General features: G+C 41.0%; 1 protein-coding gene across 4 annotated transcripts in view; it reads left to right on the top strand.

The window, feature by feature from the left end:
* LOC125293150 (E3 ubiquitin-protein ligase NRDP1) overlaps positions 1-24,986 on the top strand; it is a 118,639-nt gene that overhangs the window by 63,287 nt on the left and 30,366 nt on the right. The window lies entirely within an intron of this gene.

Genomic DNA, 24,986 nt, shown 5'->3' with positions numbered 1-24,986 from the left:
CGGCAGTCCCCAATCCAATCCAATCCGGTCCAGTCCATTCCAATCCACCCACCGCAATCCTGTCCAATTCAGTCGGTCCACCCTATCCAATCCAGTCTATTCAATCCAATCCAATCAACAATCACATGAAGTGGGTTCATGTCTCAGCAATCCCAATCCAGATCCAATCCGTCTAACCCGGTCGAGTCCAACCCGGTCGAATCCAATCCAATCGGTCCAGTACCAGTCAATCCAATCCGGTCCCAGTCAATTCCAATCAATTCAATCCAATCAACAATCACATGAAGTAGTCTCATATCCCAGCAATCCCGAATCCAGTCCAATCCGTCCCGGTCCAGTCTAGTCCAATCCAGTGCGGTCCAAATTCCAATCCCACCCCAATCACATGGGTAGGCGTATCTCTGCCGGTCCTGCAATCCCACCCGGTCCGGTCCATCGAATCAGTCACTAGTTCCATTCGGTCCGGTCAATTCCAGTCAATCCACCCTCAACCACCACATGAAGTAGGTTTCATCTCTGCGATCCCAGTCCAGTTCAGTCGGTCCGGTTCAGTCCATTCCGGTCAGTCTAGTCGAGTACCAATCCAATCCGGTCCAGTCTGGTCCAGTCGGTCCAGTCCGATTCAATCCAATCCAATCAACACCCATCAAGTAGTCTCTCGCTATCTCAGTGCAATCCCCTAATCCAGTCCAGTCAAATCCAATCCGGTCAGTCCGGTCCAATCCAATCCAATCAATTCCAATCCAATCCATAATCAGCAGAAGTAGGTTTGCCATGTCTCGGCAATCCCAAATCCATTCCGATTCGGTCCGGTCCAATCCCAATCCAATCGGTCCAATTCCAATCCAATCCAATCAACACAACTTGAAGTAGGCTCATATCTCCGGCAATCCAATCCAATCCAATCCAGTCCATTCCAATCCACTGGTCCAGTCCTGTCCAATCCCATCCCCAATCCGGTCCCTACTCCGTCCAATCCAATCCCGGCAATCACATCAGGTAGGCCAGCATATCTCTGCAATCCCAATCCAATCCAGTCCAGTCGGTCAATCCAGTCCAGTCGGTCCAGTCCGGTCGAGTCCAACTCAATCCACCCACTCAGTCTACTTCCACCCAATGCAGGTCCAGTCCGGTCCGGCCTTTACCTAGTTTGGTTTGGTCTAGTCCAGTCCGGTCCAAATCCCCAACTTCTGCTTATTTGCTTTGGCCCCTACATTGCTGCTTGCAGCTATATTTTATTATTTAACATCTTTCTTCCGCCATGGCAGCCCATTAGAACCGCTCTGGTAGAAAAGTTGTGGAATTTGGCACAATTGTTTTGGGACAGTCCCATGTTTAATTTCACCCAAGTTTTCATACCACCGCACCTCAAGAGCTCTAGCGCCGCCACCAACAGGCCAAGTTGGGCGATGGATTCGCATACGTAACTTCCTGACAGCGTTGACTTCGATTGTCAAAAAATGAAATGTCGTTGGAATCCTTGGACCAAGCCGAGGTTCCACGCACTTCTTTGCCACAACGCCATTTTTTTGATTTTAGTAGAAACTAATTTTTTCACAGGTCACAAATTTTGTCCCGGATGCGTCACCAAACTTGACACACCAATATGATCTTCCAGACCAAGCCTCACAAAAAGGGGTGTGGTGTTTTGTCTTCGAACTTAAAACCGTTTACCAGTGCATATCCAATTAAATTTGCGTGAAACGCCAAACAGGAAGTGAGCTCATATCTCAGCAACCCATTCATCTATCATAACCAAACTTAGTATATGGACTCAGGACCCCATCATCAGGGAAGCTCAAAGCAATTTGGTGACCTTTGACCTCTAGGGGCGCTGTGTTATTAAATATGCCTTTTGGCTCTGGCCGCTGCTGTTGTGCTTAGGAATTGTCTGACTAGTGGTGTCTGATAATACTGTTGAGGTCCTTAGGGTCGAAAATCCAACTTGTGATGTCATCGTATTTTATTCCTGCCCATATTGGGATTTAATCAAAACATCAAAAAAGTTTTCGCGAGGTCAGAAATTTCAGCTGGATCCTCACCCAAAATAGGCAGAACCATCTTCAGACCATGCCTTTATCAGTGCCTTTAAGCTTTGGAACAAAATTGACAGCATTCGGCTGTAACAATGAAATCGGAAATTTGCAGTTGAAGCCGCCAAACAGGAAGTGATGAGCTCATATCTCAGCAACCCTTGCATATATCAAAGCCAAACTTGGTGCATGGGACTCAGGACCCAATCAGGGGATGCTCAAGAAACTGGGACCTTTGACCTTTAGGGGCGCTGTAATTAAGAAACATGCCTTTTGGCCTGTAGCTGCTGTTGTGCTGGAATTAAAAATGCCTAGTGGTGTCTGGTAATACTGCTTGGATAGCCTTAGCCGATAAAAGCCAAACTTGTGATGTCATCGTAAATTGATTCGACCGCCATGATGGTTTAATCAAAAAACACGACCTAAGATTTTTCACCAGGTCACAAATTTCAGTGGATCCTCTCACCAAAATGGGCAGAGACCATCTTCAGACCATAACCCATCAATCAATTGCTTTGGAACAATTGACAAAAGCATTTTGGTCACCCACAGCAATTGAAATTGGGGTGGTGTGCCACCAAACAGGAAATGAGCTCATCTCAACAACCCTACCATGTATCATAAACCAAACTTGCTACATGGATTCATGACCCCATTAGGTGGGCTCAAAAAAAAGGTGACCTTTGACCTGTAGTGGTTGCTGCAATTAGCAATATTGCATTTTGATCTGTAGTTGCTGATGTGTTTTATCTAGTGCTGCAGCGATTAGTTTTGTTAATCGACCCTAATCGACCATGAAAATTTGATTCGGCGGCAATTTTTTTTAGTCAAGAGTCGTTTTTTTTACTATTGACCACCTATTTATTTTTGGTCTCCGTCTCAAATGGCTCACTGTTATGTTATTAACTCTCTTAGAAAAGGACGACTGTCTTTGGATGTTAAACAGGCTACTTCGACTTTGGCAGTCATGTTTTTAAACCCTGCTAAGGTCGCAAGTGGAAACGCATGTAGCAAGCTGCGTGCCTGCCTGCTTTCAGCGATTCATTATTAGGCAGTTAAGCGGGGGACCTTAAAGCTGAATCGTTAGTCCACACTCTGGCTAATATAGTATTGTGGAAATTGCAATAAATGAAGTGAAGAGAGTGGCTCACGTTGACAACCTTACAACGGCGTGTCATTTATTCATTCATACAAAAAAAAAACTAAAATGAATATCGCGCTGCCGTGATACCAACAATCAAGGTGCGCGTTATTTCCCATGTTCAATAAGTCACGATGCATAGGATATTTTTTCGCGTTCAAGCCAACCGATAAAGTGAGGTATCCTATGTGGTAAGGCAGCACAAAGTGCCTGTAGCCTACTTGTTTTGAACATGCTGACATTTACAAAGTCCTCAAATCCTATCGCCTTTCAAAGTTGGCTAGACCATGGTTTCTCAAACTTTGGGCCGCGAGGCGAGCACTGGCATAGCGTGAACACTGCTGGTGGAGTGAAATTATTCGGGGCTTCGGCCTGATAATTTGCTGTGTAATTGATCAAGGAACCGCGGGACCGACAGAAAAAGAAAACAAACGTTTCTGCAATCAGTGTCATCAAACATACAGTAGAGGCATACAATTAAATTGTGGTATGGCGTGCATTCAATGCATAAGCGTCTTGCCGAAACTGAAACCACTTTCGATAACGTTGGTAGCAAAGCTCCGATTCACCTATTGGAAGGCTATTTAATTATGAAACAACACTTAATAGAACAATGTGGATTTATGCAACTTCCATAAAACAGAGCACAGACTAATACACTATCTAGCATTGTATTGTATAGTCAAATTTGAATAACATGGCCAAAAGCTATTGTGGCATAATTAAATATCATGTCAATATTCTTTCCATTTGCCTACCAGTGTATGATGCTTGCATGAGGGAAACATCCCAAAACAATGGCACCCATATAATTGCTGTTGTTTTGAGAAGTATTTATCATGTAACCATGCAAAAGCAATGAAACTATTGTAATTATATTTTACATTGGTAAAGCAGTCCTCTGTTTTCATTAAAACTTTTTTGCACTTTAAACATTGGCTGCTTTGAAGTGCATGTATAACAATAAAGCATAACAATAATAATTGTGATGTGATATAATGATAATTTGATGGGGGGTGGGTTCATGTAGGTGCCATGATCGGCCCTCAGGTCAAAGAAGTTTGACAAACATTGAACATTGTCTATGTCCATTGCAACACTGGCATACAAATAAAGTATATCAAAGGTCTGACATTAGATCTGATGGTAGCATTTTAAATGGGTGATTTTTTTTTTTTTACACATAATGTTTTTTGAACAGTTCACTTATTAATAAGCTTCTAACAAAAGTAGAGTGATCTATATTTTTATGTTTCCCTTCAGTTGAGTTCAAAATAAAATGGACACGGCGAAATAACAAACAATAACAAAAAAAATTAGTCGTTTAGATAATCGAAAAATTAGTCGAAAGATTAGTCGTTAGAAAATTAGTCGTTAGTGGCAGCACTAGTTTTATCGATCTTTTATTTTTTGATGTGAAACTGATGACAACATGTTCCATCCAGTTCATTCTAATCGTGGTGCAAAGGGGCGGGGCGTGCCAGGGCGGGGTGGGGCGGGCAGGGTGATTAGGTGGGGGCTGGCTGGCGGGAGGCAGTGACAATACTCAGCCCTGTTTCAGCCCCTACAAAATCAATTATGTTTTGATATTAAACTTGTTGAAAGTGTTGATGGCGGGTATCTGCTGAATTCAATCTTGTCACCGTGGCTACTCCGGCCTATTCTGCTTGGCCCCCTCATTGCTGCTTGCAGCTATATTTGGGGGCCAAGCAGCGAAGCTGCGAAGCCCCATTGTTTTTCTATGATTTCTTATTGGGGGCCAAGCAGCGAAGCTGCGAGGCAACCCATAGTGATTCTATTTGTTCTTATTGGGGGCCAAGCAGCGAAGCTGCGAGGCAACCCATAGTGATTCTATGTGTTCTTATTATTATTATTATTATAACGAAACGCTCATTTGCCATTGAACCATACAGTAAAAAGTTGGGAAATTTGGCACATTGATTCGGAATAGTCATATGATTAATTTCACTAAGTTTCATGTCAAGTGCTCTAGCGCCCCCAATGTGTCAGATTTTGCATTACATCTATGCGCTTAAAGTTTCAACCATACAAATTGAGGTATACTTGGAATCCTTGGATGAGGCCAAACTCAACGCACCCCAAGACGTCAATTTCCGCTTAGTTGGATCTTCCGCCATATTGTATTTCATCAAAAACACTTAAAAGTAATCAAAGGTCATAAAGTTTGTCAGATTTTCACGAAACTTGACGCAGGTGATCTTCAGACCATGACTCACAAATGCATTGCTTTTTGGAGCCATATTCAAAACCCGTCGCCCGTCGTGACCAATCAAGTTTGGCGGCGAAGCCAAGTGAAGTGATATCTCAGCAAGGCTTTCGCGTATCAACACCAAACTCTGTACATGGTCTCAGGACCCTATTAGGAAGAATAAATTTGATGACCTTTGACCACTATGTGGCGCTATTATCACAGGAAGTGGGCTCATATTTCAGCAAAGCTTTCACGTATTGAAACCAAACTTAGTATATGGACTTGGGACCTTATCCTGAGGACACAAAATAAATTTGGTGACCTTCAACCACTAGGGCGGCGCTAGAGTAACACAAGATTAGGTCATATCTCAGCAATGCTTTGTTGTATCAAAGCCAAACTTGGTTCATAGACTTTTGACCACATCCTGAGGATGCACAATCAATTTTGCGACCTTTGACCACTAGGGGTGCTATAATTTGCGACACTTTCTCGTATCGACATCAAACTTGGTACAAGGACTCGGGACCACATCCTGAAGACGCTCAATATATTTAGTGACATTTGACCACTAGAGGCACTATAATTATCAACACTTTCTCGTATCGACATCAAACTTGGTATGTGGACTGAACCTGAGGACGCACAATACATTTGGTGATGTTTGAGGCATGGGTATGTGTGGGGGGCTATTGGGGTGTGTGGGAGAGGAGGTTTATCTGTGTATATGTGTGTGTGTGTGTGGGATGGGGGGTTAATTGGGTGTGTGTATAATGTAACAACGTTGGGTTGCCATGACAACTCCTGCTCAACTGCTTGGCCCCCACATTGCTGCTTGCAGCTATATGTACACTTGTTACTGTTAAACGTAGGCCTAACGGGTATCATTACAAACATTATTCTGTGTCCTAAAACTGGCATATTTTATGGCATTGTGTCATGTAACTTTGTTGCAAAATCTAGAGAAATGTGTGAGGTGGTCAGCGGGGGACAATTGAGACACACACTGGATTTTGTTATTACTTGAACATTCCACACTATCCACAGCTGTGGTATCAGGGGCAGGAGGATTACTGTTAGGGCAGGCTTTATATAAAATTCTTCAACAGAAGGCCTCGAATGCAGGCTTGCCCAAAATAAAGGCCTGTGGTATGCGCAGCCTACAGTAAATAACAGACCCGCAACAATGAGCGGTATGATGCTTTTTTACGAGCAAGATGTTTTTGGTGCCCTACGCACACTGCATGTTCTTAAATAACAATGATCATCAGTAATATTCAACCATTAATTTGTGTAAATGGGCAAGCGTGACCACCTTGATTGGCTGATGATTGTAACGCGGGCATGATTCCAAACACCTCCCTTACGATGATGAGTGACGGGTGACAGGTCTTAGAATGCGTACGCTACACAAGGACGGAAGATGATGAATAACTGGGGCCGTAGGCTATTCACAAAGGCTTTTGTCTTACCACTAGGAGTAGGCTACTCCTAAATCGCACTAAAATATTTTAGCTTGGAGTTTTCTCTTGAAAGTTATTCACAAAGCCTTTCAGACAACTCCTAAACTAGGAGTGAGTCTTCATTGCTATGGATGACGTCATTACTCATGCACGAGCTTGACTGAAGTGACTGAAGTCACCTTGATTGGCTGACGATTGTAACGCGGGAATGATTCCAAACACCTCCCTTCCGATGATGAGTGACAGGTGACAGGTCGGAGAATGCGTGCGCTACACAAATAGTGCGAAGGACGGAAGATGATTAATAACTGAATAAAAAGGCCTAGCCTAAGGGCCAATCTCAATTCTCTATTTTACCCCTTCCCCTTCCCTTAGTTTTACGCGGCGTGCCGCACGAGAGGCGAAAGGGCTATCTCAATTCTCATTTCGATCGAGGGGTAGGGATAAGGGCAAGGGGTAGATACCCCTTAAACCAAGCAAGATCGGAGCTTACTTGAAACCGAGGGTAAGAGAAATACCCAACATACACCGCTCACACCGAAAAATAAGCACACCGAGAGATTCATTGACATGAAATGTTGGCATTAATAAGGATTATAAAATTAAAATGGTAATTGTTTTATGTTGCATTCAATCTTGTGACCATATATTGAAGGTCCTGTTCTTCACAAGGAAGTTTTCAAAAATCGCTGTTTTGTGAATGTTAAACAGCACATCATTATTTGCGCGAATGTCTCTCATTTTAGAGAGACATTCTAAAATGAGAATGTCTACCCCGCGAATTGGCAGCATACCATGTCAGAAATGTAAAGTCCAACAGCAGCTAAATTAAGCTGAACTTTTTTTTTTCGTCTGATATGAATGCTGCATAGGCCTACTGCTGCCGACTCCTCGCATATGCTATTACAGGTAGCGATTACTTCTGATGTCAAGTAACCACCATTTGGATATTATTGTAAAATATCGAATGAGTTGTGGGATGTTTACATAGCAAACTGCATGTTTATTTTGCCCCCCATTCCTGTTTCATTTACCCGGACCAGAAGGTAGGCTGCGAACGAACATAGGCACGTTCTACTGTTCCTGAACGGTTTTATTCCGAGCTGAAAATGCAATTATAGCCTATTTGACAGAAGACAGGTTGCTAGTGAAAAAATATTAGCTTTCAGTGTGGTACGATGTCTGTAAATTACGTTAATTCAAGTGTTTCAATCATCCAGCTCTCCCTTATGGTTGGCTAGTGGTATCTCATTTCCAAGGGGAATATTCTTCACCCCTATGTCTTGCCACTCGGTTTCGAGGGACAAGGGCTAGGGGTAAGATGAAGGGATAGGGCAATGGGTAAAACAGAGAATTGAGATTGTCCCTAAATGAATAAAGAGTAAGTCAAAACAAATAGCCTAGTAGCCTAATGAAACATAGGCCTATGGATTGATGCAGTACCTTTGCAACATTATTAAATTAATCTGTCACCATATGGCTAGGCTACGTTTGCAAAGAGGAGAACATTTTAATTTGATTCACAACATTACATTTAATTTACATGTTAACAATGAGTAGTTTTGGTTGTTGTTGGTGGCGTTATTGCATCCCTTTTATGAATGCAAAATTGTTCCCTCGCGATTTGAAGCTCCTGTTGCTGCATAGGCTACGCATTTCAAAACATCGCAACGTAAAATGCCAAAAAAAGCTGTTTATGAATAGGTCTTACAGAGTTAGGAGTCATCTCGACTTAAGCTGTCCCAGACTTAGGTGCTACTTTTAGGTCTAAAATGCTTCGTGAATTACTTTTTGTGAAAAAAATTAGGAGTCCGAAAGTTAGGAGTGACACGCCCATTATTTTTAGGAGTTGCTCCTAAATTCGCCAATTAGGAGTTACTTTTAGCCTTAAAATTCTTTGTGAATACGGCCCCTGAATAAAAAGGCCTAGCCTAAATGAATCAAGAGTAAGGCAAAACAAATAGCCTAGTAGCCTAATGAAACATACGGATTGATGTAGTATCTTTGTAACAATTTGTAAATTATTCTGTTACTATGCCTACGTTTGCAAAAGAGAACATTTTAATTTGATTCACAATAATGTTACATTTAATTTACATGTTGGCAATGATTAGCCTAGTTTTGGTTGTTGTTGGTGGTGTTATTGCATGTTAGTTATGCCTAAAATGCAAAATTGGTTCCTCACAATTGGAAGCACCTAGCTGCATAGGATTTCAAAACATGCCGAAATGCCACAAAAACAGGCTGTGAATGGGTCTGTGAGTTAGGAGTCCTCTCGACTTCTGTCACAGAGGTGGGAAGGTGTGATTTGTTGGGGACAGGGCCGGATTAACTGGGCACAAATGTCTGATGGCCCCCCTTCCCCCCAGCCAACGTGAATTCGGGTGGTAAGTTAATAGGCCTACAGTGGGTCCCAGTTAAAAATTGACACTTCATTCACGATCAAGGTGATTCACGCAGCTGGGTGAAATGTAAGTACAACTGCAGCCGCTTGGGGGCAGCATAGTCTGCTGTGGCGCCCACGGTCGAACCCGGACGGCGCGATTCGACAGCAAGGGCTGTGATTGGCCGAAGTTTTCAGTCGCGTTTCTCTGTGTTTTAGCAGCCCCTGCAACATGCTAGTCCGCTGTAGCCTAAGCTTTGTACATCATGTTAAACATAGTTTTGGATTCAGTGGCAAGATTTCTTGATTGTACAGTGCCTGTCTCTCAGTAATGTTTTAAAATGAGAGCTTCGTCAGCTGGCAGTAGGCTACTTTGTCGGTAGTCATGAGAAGTTCGCTTGCTACACTTTACACTAACAAGGTTGAAATATAGCCTTTGCCTACAGCATCTCCTTAACAGTAATGTTAACAAAATGACAGCATTCATATGACAAAGGAAAACGAATTCGGTCACTCAAGACTGTGCCACAGCAACCAGTGTAGGCTACATTCCTACCCAATAGGCTACTCGAAGCAGATAGCGTTGTCTGACAGTCGAGTGGGTTAATGCACGTATATCCAGAACAGGTCTGCAACTTTCAGGCAGTTCTGAGTTCGAATCTAGGCAGGAACAGAGCCATATAAAGGCCTAGGCGTATTGTTATCATTTTTTGCAAGGTGTTGCTCCTGGCAATACTTGTTTATAAGACGTTTGGTGATTAATTGATAGCTGTTTTTGGGACACGTTAAACGTTCTTTATAATGAGCGATATACGAGTAAAACGACTGTTACGCTGTTACAACTGTAGGCTACAATGATTGCAATACAAAAATATGCTGTTTAGTTTAGTTAGTTTTGTGATTTTTGCACTTTTGCCTCATGTGTTTTCAGGTTTGAGGGCTTTTTTGGCAAGATTGACCTTGGTAGACTCTGCATATGTTATTTCTCCATTATGGAAAAATAAAGTCAATTTTCGACACACGCCTGTTATTAGTACAATAAGAAGTGTTGCTTGTTAAAACATGTGACTAGTGAAACTCAAATGATTTTAGAAATATTTAGCCAAAGCCAAAAAGTGTTAGAGAGAAGGAGAGACGCCGGTGCAGCTCAGATGTCTTTTTAATTTTCTTTATTCTTTAGTAAAAGGTGCAGAACATTATTAAACTTTAAAGACAGAATCACGACGCAGGCACATAACTAGGCTACTTGTTGTTTTCTTTTACTCGGCTATCTATATATGGTTATCAGCACACAATGTTGGGCTAATTCACTAGTTATGGATATCACAAGTTTAAACAACAAAAACAGAAAGGATGGAGACAGCAAAGCTAGAGGAGTTATTCCAGATGGGCAAGAACAAGGTAGGCAATTGGTGTGCTTGTCAGAACGTTAGATTACAGCTGTTTAAAGCCAGACGTCACGGTACGCTAGAACAAAATGTTGGGCTAATTCACTAGTTATGGATATCACAAGTTTAAACAACGAAAACAGAAAGGATGGAGACAGCAAAGCTAGAGGAGTTATTCCAGATGGGCAAGAACAAGGTAGGCAATTGGTGTGCTTGTCAGAACGTTAGATTACAGCTGTTTAAAGCCAGACGTCACGGTACGCTAGAACAAAACTAAAGGTAACTTTAGCTAAAGGGCTGTATCAATTTGTCCAAATTAATAGGTCATCGTAGACGTTGTTGTTGTATTATTGCATGTGGATAGTGTTATGCTATGTAGGCTACTTTTTTTGCAATGCACGGACTTAAAACCGGGAAACGGACAAATATTGTACACGCGTGAATTTGTTTTTGCGGGGGTGGGTGGGTGTACGTACCATAGCGCTCTCTCACACACACACACACACACACACACACACACACACACACACACACACACACACACACACACACAGTACCTTTCTTAGCCACAGTTAATTTTAGTGGTGATATGTGTTATGGACATTGTTATGCACATTATTGACTGCAGTTTGTTCTCATCAATGTCAGTCCATGAATGCATATTGATCAGTTGTTAACTAATACTGTAGGCCTAGAAGTTGCATTTGAAAATGTTACTGTTGTAGGCTGTTTGTTTTTTATTTCAGCCACACTGTTTTAAAGTGGTTAGGACCATTACACACCAATTTTGAAAAAGCCATACTGCAATACCAATTTCATGGTTGCACCATGCACATGTTCGCCGATTATGTGGCCCTCAGTAACCTATAAATTCAATGATGTGGCCCTCTATGAAAATGAGTTTGACACCCCTGCTCTAAAATATCTGTCCTGGCCTGGTTGCACCGGATTGTGGCCAAACGACAGAAGCGCTGAGAACCCTCCTTTGTCTACCAAAAGTGTTACTTTGTGCCCCGCCAGCTCCCCACTGCTTGTGAAAGAAGGGGGTGGGGGAGGGGGGCTTAACGTGAAAAAGCTTAATGTCCCAAAACGGCAAAGTCATAATGGTAGGCTACAGGAAGTGGGGGGAGGGAATGGGATGACCAGAGCCGTCTTCGCTGTGCTATTCAGAAAGCATCTTATTGTCTTTCCAGGCGCACACAGCTCGTTATATCCTATCGAGTGCCTTAGCAGATAGGCTCTGCTCTTGGGTTTGGCCTCACAGCGAACTCAACCCTCTTGTTGCTTGCAGTTTGTTAAATAAAGATTACATTATTTATTTCTGATTAATTGCGTCTTTTTTGCAACATCTGCTTGTTAGGCTGGCCTACTGTCAATGTCCTGTACAGGTATATGTTCAACAATTGCTGGTGTAGGCCTACAGGCTATAATCAATTAGGGACTGTTCGTTATTTATTTAAGGGGCTACCGGAGGAGTTTTGGGAGCGTTAGTCAAAAAAGACGTGACCCTCCCTCGCCAGCAAGACATTTTTCTATGACCCTCCAAAGTGATTGAGAAAAAACGCATGACCCTCCCCAGTCCCAAAAATTTAGGCTATTGATGCCTTCTGTCTACTGGGTCAATTTGGGAGCTTGCATGCTACGACTCCTTCCTTGAAATGCCTTGAAAAGGCGGTCGTTTGCACAATTTCACAAATAATCACTGTCACAAACAAACCTGTCAACTTTTCCCGGGTTTATCGCGTATTTTAACTTTTTCCTCGCTGTCTTAGGAGGAGCTGCAGGGCCGTCGCAAGGGGGAGCGAGGCCCTGTACTAACTTGACAGATGCATGAACTTACGTGCATGAAATCATGCGATAGCTTACTTTAGGCTACACATAGCCAAGGCTACCGTCGGTGCATTTTAATAGTAGCCTAGTCTAATAAGCTACACCAGCTTGTCTTTAAGAGGGGAAATTGTATAGCCTATAACATTAGCTGAATCACATATTTGGCCATATGGTGTTTATCATAGGCTAGGCCTACATCATGAAACCAAAAAGTGTAACAAAGGCGAACACTTTAACAGGGGAAATTAATTGGGCATGAATCATTGTGCTGAACGGTATTTGTCAATGCAGAAACACACACGACATTCAAACTGTTGATAAGATGTGCACTATGGAAATTGTTCTGTAGGCTAACAATGTACTTGCACAGGTAAATGTTCAACAATTGCTGTACAGGCTATAATCAATTAGCTAAATCATTTGTCAAGCTGTTTAAATTAGTATACATTCAAACGCAAAAGGTGCTTTGATATCTTTTTTCGTTTGAACGTCGGCAAGCAGGCATGCTAAAAGGTTGCAATGAATGAGGATAATTGGTTTTATCTGGCGGATTTATTTTTTGCATTATTTTGAATATGACTTCGCCCAGTCTCAGCACTTTCCACACGCATTTAAGTTCTAACACATATCCCCTCTCGCTTTCTCTCTCTCCATCCCTGCACACGGTGCTTTCTTAAAGGAGCTGCACCATCTTACAACAACCATCTTGCATCTACATTTTCATATTATAATGTTTTGTCAAGTGTAAGCTTAATCTACCGTGATCAATTTAAGTTCCCGTGCCCCCGCTGAAAGTCTCTTGCGCTTATCGTTACACTATCAAATCTATAAGTAACCATGACAAATAGGGTATAAGATATATAAACTCACGCTATTGTATTATCATATATGTTTGGTAATGGCTCAGCTTTCTCTGATTGTTCTACTGACTTGGAAAATGCATCATGGAAGCAGTAAGTCAAGTCGTATCAAAAATAGTAGTGGCAGAACTCCAAAGTGACACCTTGTGGTTGTTTGTGTCAACTGCAGTTTGCGCCATTTCTGCTGAGAAAATGGGGTGCGTGATTCCTGAAGGAACCCGTCCAAACTTAACTGGGACCCACTGTATATCGTGAAGATTTTTCCTGCCATCTAAGGCATCTGTGAGCCTCACCAAGTAGCTTGTTTGTTTACAACTAACATTTAATTTAATTTAACTGCTTTATAGGCTATGTCGAAATAGTTTTCAACATTTTGAATAGTAGTGTAGGGTGAATTGAAATGTTCTCAAAGTAGCCTTATGGCTGAAAGCTGCTTGGGATCCCTCCTGTCAAGCAATATAACCACAAACACGCTTCCTGCACTCATTGTTTCAAAAGGAGTAATTTCGGCTTTGTCAGAACTGAAGAGCTGTGGACGGCACGGCACGGAGAATGCCCAATGAAAATAAATTAACGCAACGCAACACAACACAGACCCTGCTTCTCTCGCGTCAGTCACTGACAGTAGCCTTGAATAAATGCATGGGGAAAAACACTTCCCCATGACAAAGACATCGTAAAACACTGAAAGTTAATATTTTGTCACTAGCAACATACATCTGTCCTTTGTCAAATGTGTTATGTTCCAAGTAACCTATATGCGTAATTCTGCTTCATAAAGTTGAACAAATACATTTGCTTATTTCACAGAAAAATATAAATAGCCAGTTAGGGTCTACAGTGCAGAGTTGGTAAGTTATGGTAGGCCAACTTGGAGTGAACATACAAACAGGGGAAATTCTTTCTCTAGTAGCTGAGTAGCCTGATGGTAGGCGGGTGCGCACGTATAAGGCCGAACATGCAAGCGCCAATGAATCGTGCTCTCATGACAATCACGCCGTTAAACTTAAATAGGTTAACATCACTCTAAGTTTGCCTTTAAGCAAGGAAAACGATGATTTGAAGACATTTGTTTTGTTGGAAGGGCAAGGGGGTGGCAACAGGGCAACACAGAGACAGGCCCGATGGCAGGGCTGTTATGAGAGTATTCAAATATGGGATATTCTACGGGGAAACATTAAAACGGCAAGACAGCGGGGTAAAGTTAAAATACGTGATAAACAAGGAAAAATGCATTGCAATTTGGCATGCATTGTTTCGGTCCCCGTGTACAGGGATTATTTGTCATATTGTTAATCACATATGATTATTTGTGAAATTGTGCAAACAGGTGCAACACATTTGAAAAGGAAGGACTGGTAGCATGCAAGCTCACAGGAAAGATTGATTTAAGAACGTTATCACAGTGTGTGGGCTGTGGCGCAAAAACAGCGCTGGTGGAGGAAGACAGCGACAATTGGCAAGGGAGGGTCATGTCTTTTTTTAACAATTCTGTCGGATGGTCATTGAACAATTTCTAGCAGGTAAGGGAGGGTCATGCAACTTTTGACTGAAGCACTCAAAATTCCTCCGGTGGCCTTCAATAAATAATAAACAGTCCCTAGATTGCTGCTGGGCCATATGTCTTGGTTCATGTCTGTTAACAACTCATTGCCGTCAAACGCCAGAGCCCTATCTGCGGTTGCATCCATTACAAACAAACATGCAATGTGAACGTCTGGGATTGGGGAGAGCACTAAATGCTCTACTGAATAAGCACAAAGTCAAATCTTTAAATGAAAAACACTCTTTAATAATCAAAAAAATAAACCACTAATGAAGTAAATCGCTTATCGTTTATCGCCTGTAACTCCGTGATAACAGGACGTAACAGGAAGGCATTTGGCTGAGCAACGGAGGTTAATATGCTCTATATTTTGTCCAAATGATGTCTGTCTATCATCGAGAAAACCAGAATGTTTAATTTGTCCTGCGTTTCTTCTACCGCTGCAAACGGGATTGCAGGGCAGGCATATTTCAGGCATATTTCTGGCTATTAAATTATTTCTAAACCAGTCTGCTAAAGTCTGTAGTGAAGTCTGTGTAGGGTTTTCCAGGCTCCATTTCTTTTTACGAGACACCCTGCTCACTTGAGACATCTACCGATTGTTTGGGTTGTTGCAGCGTCGTTGGAGCGTCACTGGAAAAATACAAATTAAAGTCGCGTGATCCCGCGCGCGGACCGCGAGTGAAGCTGGCCAAGTCGAAGCACTGCCCACTGTAGGCTATTTTGAAACTTCTGCGGGGTAATGGGAGCATTTGTTTTCAAAACATAATTGCATCTTTCCATTCCAACCATTATTAGGCCTATTGTTATCATTTTTTTGCAAGGTGTTGCTCCTGGCAAGACTTGTTTATAAGACGTTTGGTGATTAATTGATAGCTGTTTTTGGGACACGTTAAATGTTCTTTGAGCGCATAAGATAGATAGATAGATAGATAGATAGATACTTTATTGATTCCCAAGGGGAAATTCAAGGGTCTCAGTAGCAAACATCACACACAACATGCACAGCAGAAATGGTAAACATAAGTTTAAACATAAGTATAAACATATAACTAAACTCCACTGTACAATAAAGACAGTAGAAGATAAGAAAGATAAGAAAACTAACAAAACTAAATACTAAATACACTATATAAATTAAATTAAGAAAGTCCAATGTGCTTGAGGGTGATCAAGCATAAGACGCTTGTAGTGAAAGGGCCAGGACTGGTAAGGTCCTAAAGGGGGTGAGTGTCATGGTGAAGGTGCAAACAGTAGTCCAACCATAGTCCTTAGTTATGTGTGCATGGCAAGGTGCTCAAGAGAGTGAGTGTCATGGTGAAGGTGCAAAAAATAGTTCAACATTAGTCCATCAGTGCAAGAGTAAGGTCTAGAGACCAGCATAAATAATATGGACAAATAGGAGAGTAAAGTATAATGTAGACAAGGTAAAATAAAAAACTATTTCAGTGCAAAAACAGGTTGAGGTAGTAGGGTTATAGCCATTCATTCATTCAGTATTGTAGCAGAAGCCTGACCGCAGCCATTGATCATGTGTGCTAATATAGCATGAAAAACAGTGTAGCAGTAAAACAGTAGTGAAAACATTAGGCTGTGTACATTAGTAAAACAGTAGTAAAGCAGTAGTGGGCAGTCAGTACTCAAACATGTAGAGGGTGGAGAGGCAGACAGACTAAGCAGAGAAGTCTATCTCTCCTCTTCCCTTTAGTGAGGCATTGAACAGTTCAATGGCCCTAGGAACAAATGACTTCCTCAGCCTTTCAGTTGTGCATGGCAGTGGCGAAGTCTCCAGCTGATCAAGCTCTTTTGGTTTTGATAGTGCTGTAGAGCGGATGACATTCATTGTCCAAGATGTTGATCAGTTTGTTTAGGGTCCTTTTGTCAGATATTGAAGTGATGCACTCCAGTTCAGCTCCCACTACAGAGCCAGCCTTCCTTTCCAGCCTGTCAAGTCGCCCAGCATCCTTCTTCTTTGTGCTTCCTCCCCAGCATACCACTGCATAGAAGAGGGCGCTGGCCACAACAGACTGATAGAACATCCTGAGGAGCTTGCTGCACATTGAAGGGCCGCAGCCTCCTCAGGAAGTACAGCCTGCTCTGTCCTTTCTTGTAGAGTGCATCAGTGTTGGCTGACCAGTCCAGTTTATTGTCCAGGTGGAGACCCAGATACTTGTAGGTGCTTACCACCTCCACATTGACCCCATCAATGGAGACTGGTAGCAGAGCGGGCTTAGACCTGCGGAAATCCACCACCATCTCCTTGGTCTTTGAAGTGTTTAGTCGAAGGTGATTGTGTTTGCACCACTGCACAAAGTCCTCCACCAGGCTCCTGTACTCCTCGGGGAGTAAAACGACTTGTTGCCGTTTTGGGACATAGGCCTAAACTACGTTAAGCTTTTTCACGTTAAGGTGGTATTTGTTGTTACATTAGCTTCAGAAACACCGCTTCAGAAAGCTGCAGGGTAGCGCGGGGCACAAAGAAACGCAGGGTTAAATGTAACATGGACTTTTTTCCTAGTTGCAGAGGGTTGATCGGGGCATGCTATTGGTCAGTTAACCACATTACTATGAGACGGTGTTCCACAAATTTTCAGTCAGTGGACGTGTTTTCCGCGTAGATACAGCAAAAGCGTCTTTTTTTGGCATCAAAGTAAATAGGTGGTAGTCTTTCGATTACTGAGTTGTGGGTGCAGCTCACTGACTCTTGTCTTGTATCATCTAATAATCGTCTTGTAGGCTAAAAATGAACACCGTTTTGAAACATGTAGTCAACACATAGCAGGAGCTATCTTATAACAAACGTGACCGAGCGGGGTTAGTTGTAATGCGCTGTTACAACTGTACAATTATGTTGCAATACAAAAATATGCGCGTGTTAGTTTAGTTAGTTTTGTGATGTTTTGCCCTTTTGCCTCATGTGTTTTCAGGTTTGAGGGCTTTTCTAGGCAAGACTTATGAGAGTTATGTATCATAAACAGTCAGATCCTATCCTATCATACACATTCAGATACATTTATTTAATTAATTGAATTAAAAACAGCCTTTTGCATTAGTGTTACAACTAACCCCGCATATGGGGCAGGTTGTAACATTTAACCTATCGCCACTCTTGGTGGAATACAAGAACAGTAGGTCCTACAAACAAACTTCCAGTGCACATTTGTAACAGAGATATGCATGTTGCTTGTTAAAATATATGACTAGTGAAACTCAAATGATTTTAGAAATATTTAGCCAAAGCCAAAAAGTGTTACTTTGTGTCCCACGCTCCCCCACTGCTTGTGAAAGAAAGGGGTGGGAGAGGGGGGCTTAACGTGAAAAAGTTCACTCCAAGTTGGCATACCCTATAAACTGCATGGCAGTAAGCTATTTCTATGTATCTATAAAATTACCACATGCGTTTGTTCAACTTTATGAAGCAGAATTACGCAGGCTATTTGCACACATTTTGTTTGCGCAAGACAGAGAAAATACAGCGCACGCGATTTTGGGCTGCACCTTGAAACTCGTTCCGGCGCCCCTGCCTTGTTGCCTTTATGATTTCCTTATAACTTTCTTATACTAAATAGGAAATGCAAACAATGACATGCCCAACCCTGGAACTGACTGACTCTCTGTCTCTCTCTCTCTCTCTCGTCGCGTCGCTTGCTCTCCAACCATAAGCAACCCTCGTTTCAAATTATGGTAGCCTAAGGTAATGTTCAAGTTAGATCTGCTGCATGAAGGAGAGTGAGAGGAAACCCGTGTCCTGCTTTTATATTTGACAAATCTACCTCTTCTCACAGTTCCAATGCATGATCTAAATAATGGTATATTTGTTAGTCAACTTTGCAAAATACATTAAAAAAATATTCGGGGCTGAAGCCCCGGCAAAATCGGCTGGCAACGCCCCTGATAAGACATATAAACTCACGCTATTGTATTATCATATATGTTTGGTAATGGCTCAACTGTCTCTGATTGTTCTACTGACTTGGACTGACTTGGAAACTGCGTCATGGAAGAGCAGTAAGTCAACTCCCAAGTGACACCTTGTGGTTGTTTGTGTCAACTGCAGTTTGTGCCATTTCTGCCGAGAAAATGGGGTGAGTGATTCATGAAGGAACCCGTCCAAACTTAACCCTTTGCAGACCGCGCCGAACATTCCATTTTTTCATACTCGATGGCCTTATGGCACAAAAAGGCTTATTGTGTGATTATGCTACATGACAGATATATAATTTACCCACCATTTGCCCTTTCAAATGGTATAACATATAATGAATAATTTTGAGGAGAACACACATATTTTTTAAAAAATATCTTTAAAATTCAACCCCAAAAAACACAAAACTATCAGTTTGTCAAGATTAATCTTATTTTCCCCCCAATTTCTGTTGTAGATAGAGAAAAACTTAGAGTGTATGGGAGATTCACAATTTTGTCCTCTACTCAGTGATGAAAACAGAACCAATGTATCACCTTTTGTTCAAAAGTTATGATAAATGTATTAGACCTTTGCAGACGGCACAAAACATTCCGATTTTTCATACTTGATGCCCTTGTGAGACAAAAAGGCTTATTGTGTGGCCATGCTACATGGCAGAGATAAGATATACCCACCATTGTAATCAAGAGAACTAGCCCTTTAAAATGGTACATATCATAGTTTTAATAAGTTTGAGTGTAACACACATTGTTTTTAAACAATACCTTCAAAATTCAACATCAAAAAACACAAAAATATCAATTTGTAAAGATGAATCTTGCTTCACCTAATTTCTATTGTGGATATAGTGTGTATAGACAGTGTTGTGATCTCCTCAGTAAAAAAAAACAGAATCAATTTATCACCTTTGGTTCAAGAGTAGGATGTTTTCCTTCCCTGGTTTGACATCTGACCAAAAATACACCGATATAATGGTCATGTAACAAATATATGTTTTACCATCAAAACAAGATGCATAGCTAAATATAGGATGTCTTACTGTACTCTGAAGAGGCTAAATCAATTGTGGGGAGGAAAGATAAAGGCTGAAATAAAGACTAGCCAGATGGTAACTGCTTCTCCGTGTGCTTCATTCTACTATGAAAACAAGAATAAGAGACACTGGCACATGTGTTAGGTTTACGAAAGAAGAAATAAATCATTTTTATTTAGATAAGTCTAACAATTTCATTAAATAATCAGGAACAACAACTTCAGGTAAATAACAAAACATATGTTTACAAACAAGCAGTAACTATTAGAACTACAAGAATGACAAGACAACAGTATAACAAAGATCAACTAAATACTTTAACATGATGAACAAAGCATCAATTCATATTAACATTCACACATATAAACAATTAAAACATTAAAAGAAATTCAATACATTTAACAACCATACAGCATATAATTTGATACAATATATAATTATCGATATCATTTGCCCTACACATAGGGTGATACACTAACGCCGCATTCACACCAGATCCGTGTGTGTGTCGTCACAGCTGTGGCGTGTGTGTGTGTGTGTGTCCATCTAAGCCTAGCAGACGATGAGGTGTAAATGCTACTGGAGTTGGTGTCCCTGTCTGTGTTAGAAGGATAGGCAAAGTGTATGCTTTCTACCTAACATGGGACTTGACCAAGCTCAAAATAAAGAAATTGTCAGATAAGAAAATTAGAAATACAAATCTACTGTAACCAAACTATTATCACTATAATCCCACTATAATCCGTCATTATTGTTATAAGCAACACTCTTATCACAACCAGAAATGTACATACGCCCAGTTGGGCGAACACACATACACACACACATACACACACACACACACACACACACACACACACACACACACACACATGCTTACCCAGCTGAGGATGATGGGAGATTACTCTCCTCCTCTACCACATCATTGTCTTCCTCTTCATCCAGAAACTACCCATCCATGTCCCATGTCCATGCCACCGTGGTCCTTGGGGTCATGTTTGCCATCAGCAGTCGGCTGCTTTCACCTCAGTTGCACATACTTCTCTCCCTCCATCTAAAATAACAAAAAATCACAGGTCTGATAGTAAATAGGTTGTTTAGTTTTATTTTACATTACTTCCACATAATCTTAATCACCACCAACCATGTCTCTTTTCACTAAAAGTATTATTGTCACTGGAGGACTCCAATATTGCTTGGAGAGGTAACATTAGTCTCAGAGCTCACTAGGTGTTATTGCCTTGGCTAAACCATACATAGCATACCAGCTTACAAGCAAACTTGATTCATGAACATGAGTCAGGAGATATGACAGAAAACATCTAAACAGCGTATGCATACACATACACACCGTGCATAGGCTACTGCAGTTGCGTAAAGACAAAACACCCCCTTAGAAAATAATGTGTCGACGAGTAGGCTTGGGTGTATGAGCTCCCATCATAGTTAGCCACCCAAAAACCTCATAATCGTAGCAGCCAGCCTTACAGCCTAAAAGCTAAACAATACTAAGACACATTTATAACAAATCTTCAGTCATGTATTCATGAAAACAGCAGTCAATGAATAAAATCCTTACGTTACACCATCGGTGATCAACACAGTCTTCACGTCAGTAATGTAACATTAACGTTGTCATTCATGTCAGATGTTTCTATCTAAGTAAGCTAAGCAACTTGGCTACAAACAACTGTAAATTGTGCTATACATATTATGAAGGAATGAAAGGTTTATTTGACAATAAAATACCGATTAGGTGTACTTGACATAAAGTTGGCAGTCATGAAGCACGGGAGTGAACTTTATCGCGACTACGCGTCAGGGACATGTTGCAGCCTCTTCTGATGCTAATGTTACCTAACTTAGCTAGTTTTCTGTATCAGCTGACAAGCAAGGAACATCGTTCAAAATAGAACAAATCGTTAAAATGTCAGTCCTAGTAGGTCTGTAATCTTGGTTGACATATAGTAACCCCCCAGAAATTACTGAAAATAATGAGTTTACTAAAGATTACGGTGTGCTAAAATACCAGCTGTCATATCAGCTGAAGTGAACACACACACGCATTATGTTACGGCCATGCATACAAGGTGTAATTACCAGCAAAAGTGTGGAGGGAGACGTCAACTCTTGATTTTTCCTTCACGTAGTAAAATAAATTTGCGCCACAAATCCCTTAACCAATCATATCGCCAGAAAGCCTATGATGTGACGTTTTTGAGGAAGTTTTCATTGATAACATTGGTTGGGGTATGGCTTATTAGTTATTAGACTGAACGTCATCGGTACTGGGGTACCGAAATTAGAGCGTGCGGTCTGCAAAGGGTTAACTGGTACCCACTGTACAATGAACTACCACACCAGTTTCCAGCCCTCTACCACTATTAGAACAGATGTTATGGGCTTCCAAAAATGCCAAAAGATGAAATGTGAAATTCCGTTTGAGATATTGACCTGACACTTCAGATTCCCTCGTTTGGTAACATTAGGCATATTTTCACAGCTTTTCAGCAAAATCTGAGAGGTACCATGTACATGATACCCCGATATTGGCTGTTTTCACATGGAATGACCCTAAAGCTTTCATTCCTTTGGAAATAGAAGCATGTAATGACATTATGCTAGCTAGATATTTTCAGTTTGCATTTAAAAGTGAATTATGAGTCTGGTAGCCACCTAGCTATCTGAGTGGAATGCCTTTTAATCTGCAAATCATGTGCTTTATGTAAATGCTTAGTTTAAGGGAAACAAATTATTGAAGACTGTGAATTATGAGTCTGGTAGCCACCTAGCTATCTGGAGTGGAATGCCTTTTAATCTGCAAATCATGTGCTTTATGTAAATGCTTAGTTTAAGGGAAACAAATTATTGAAGACTTCAAGACTCACCAGTTTCATTACACAAAGACACTCTTTGACTCTTCATTGTCCATTTTCCAAATCACAGTTTCAAATGCCTTGGATGGCTCTCACCGCTTATAACTGGTCAAAAAAGCCCCAGGTAGATGCCTCATCAGGTGTCATGTGTTTTTCAATTTCACCATGATTCTAATTTCTAATAGACTCTTCATTGTCCATTTTCCAAATCACAGTGAATGCAGCCTGTCAAAATGCCTTGGCTCTCACCGTTTATAACTGGTCAGTAGTTTTTCAAAAGCCCCGAATTCTTTTTTTGTATGTGTTTTCAATTTCCGATTCTAATTTCTAATTTAACTTCCCCTCGGTTTTTCTATAAATGTTACAAAATGTAGCAAATATCCCTTATTTTCAAAGTCCAATATTGACAGATAATCTGATTTCCCACACCATGAGTTTAGGCAATGCCAGAGCTGAGATGTAGCGGTTTACGTCATAAACCTGGCAGGAAATTTCAGAGCGGCGCAGTCAGTTTAAACAGCAAGCCGGTAATTGTCAAGACATTAGGCAATTAGGCTACTGTACCCCGGAATACAAAAATAAACTTCAGAAAGACTGAAAGTTTGTTGTACTGTATTCATAGTCTCTCAATGACCGAATCAGTAGATTTACCTATTGTCAGTTGAGTTCGTTCAATTAATTTATTGTAGGCTAGCCTAGGCAAATATGAAACGGAGATGTAACGTGGCTACCGGCTGGATTTTAAACTTGCATGTTTCATGCAAAAAATACCATGGGATTGATGTGTTCTTCATTTGAGGAACGTAATCAATTGCGGACGTGCACAGACAGCTCAGACACAGAGCGCATATAGGCCTAGGTTAGGCTACTTTCACTTTCTAGAGTGCGCATTCATTACGTAAAAGATGCTTCATACCAAAACAACGATCAAACATTATCAAATGGATCATGACAAAGACTTACTCCAATAAGAAAATCGAAACCAAAATGATGTAAGTGTAAGTGTTCTCTCATTGACGCCTGTAGCCCTATAAGGAAAATGCAATTTCAGTTTGTAAAATGTATTCCCCCCCAACTGAATTAGACCCCTATGTGAAGCACTGAGGGGGGAATCCCCCCATTTTGAAAAATGAATTTAAAGCCCTGGATTAAACTTAGCTAAATGTGTTCCACTGAACATTATAATAAGTGGGTTCACAATGTGTGGGGCTGTGCTAAACCTGACCATAAGGCTACTTTGACCAGAGTTCAAAGTAAAAATGTATTGAGACAAGGTAGCATCAAGATCATAATAAAAAGAAAACATTAAACATACAAGGTAAAATCATTTAAAAATATAGAATAATTAATAAGCAAAAAACAAACAAAAGCAAAAGTAGTAAAAAAGTAATAAAAGACGAGGTAGAATAATTAGCAAAGCCAATTTGATTGAACATAAGAGAAGCCTACAAACATTAATCATAGGCATGTTATATTTATGACAGTGGAATTTACTGAACGCATTTGATCACAGCTGACAAATTATGCAGAAACATTTTCAACTGGAGCAAAACAATGCATGAATGTAGCTTTGGCGCACATAAAACACAATTGAGACAATAGATTGACCATAATGTACAACTGCAAAGCCTTGTCATAGGCATGTTACATTCATGACATGAAAAGTAGAACTTATTGAACAAAAATGACAAATTACGCAGTCATCTAAACATTTTAAACTTGCATAAAACTGCATGAACCCAGCATAGGTGCGTCGCATAAATTAAAACACATATTGAAGCAACAGCTTGACCATTGGACAATCCTACTGCAAAGCCTTTCCATAGGCATGCAATGTTTATGACATAAAAAGTAGAATATGAACGCATTTCATCACACCTGTAGACGAGGCCCGCCCATGCCTACGCGTATGACAGTTTAGCATTGTGATGGCTTGTGGATAGAAACTGTTAAAAGATAGGAGGTTTAAGATAGATAGGACACACCCATGAGGTTTGAAGTTCTGAAATAGGAAGATAGGATTTTTCCTATCTTTGAAACTTCATGAAGGTACTGTCTGTATAAATCGTCTTGTAAATAAATACCAGAGCTTTTTCAAAGTTCTCAATGTCTCGTTTTAAATGTCAGGGCCCTCGGAAGTCTACCAATGAAGTGTGGAGATACTTTGAGCCTCGTAAATGGTATAAAACAGTGATTTATTTGCATGGCTAGGCCGATGCCCGAGGCACCCCCATTGAAAAAGCTGTTGGTAGCATCGGCTAACTAGCGCCAGATTTCGGAGTGCAGGGGACAA

Source organism: Alosa alosa, chromosome 4, assembly GCF_017589495.1.
Source record: "Alosa alosa isolate M-15738 ecotype Scorff River chromosome 4, AALO_Geno_1.1, whole genome shotgun sequence".
Lineage (NCBI taxonomy): Eukaryota > Metazoa > Chordata > Actinopteri > Clupeiformes > Clupeidae > Alosa > Alosa alosa.
This window is presented reverse-complemented; position numbering and strand designations above follow the sequence as displayed.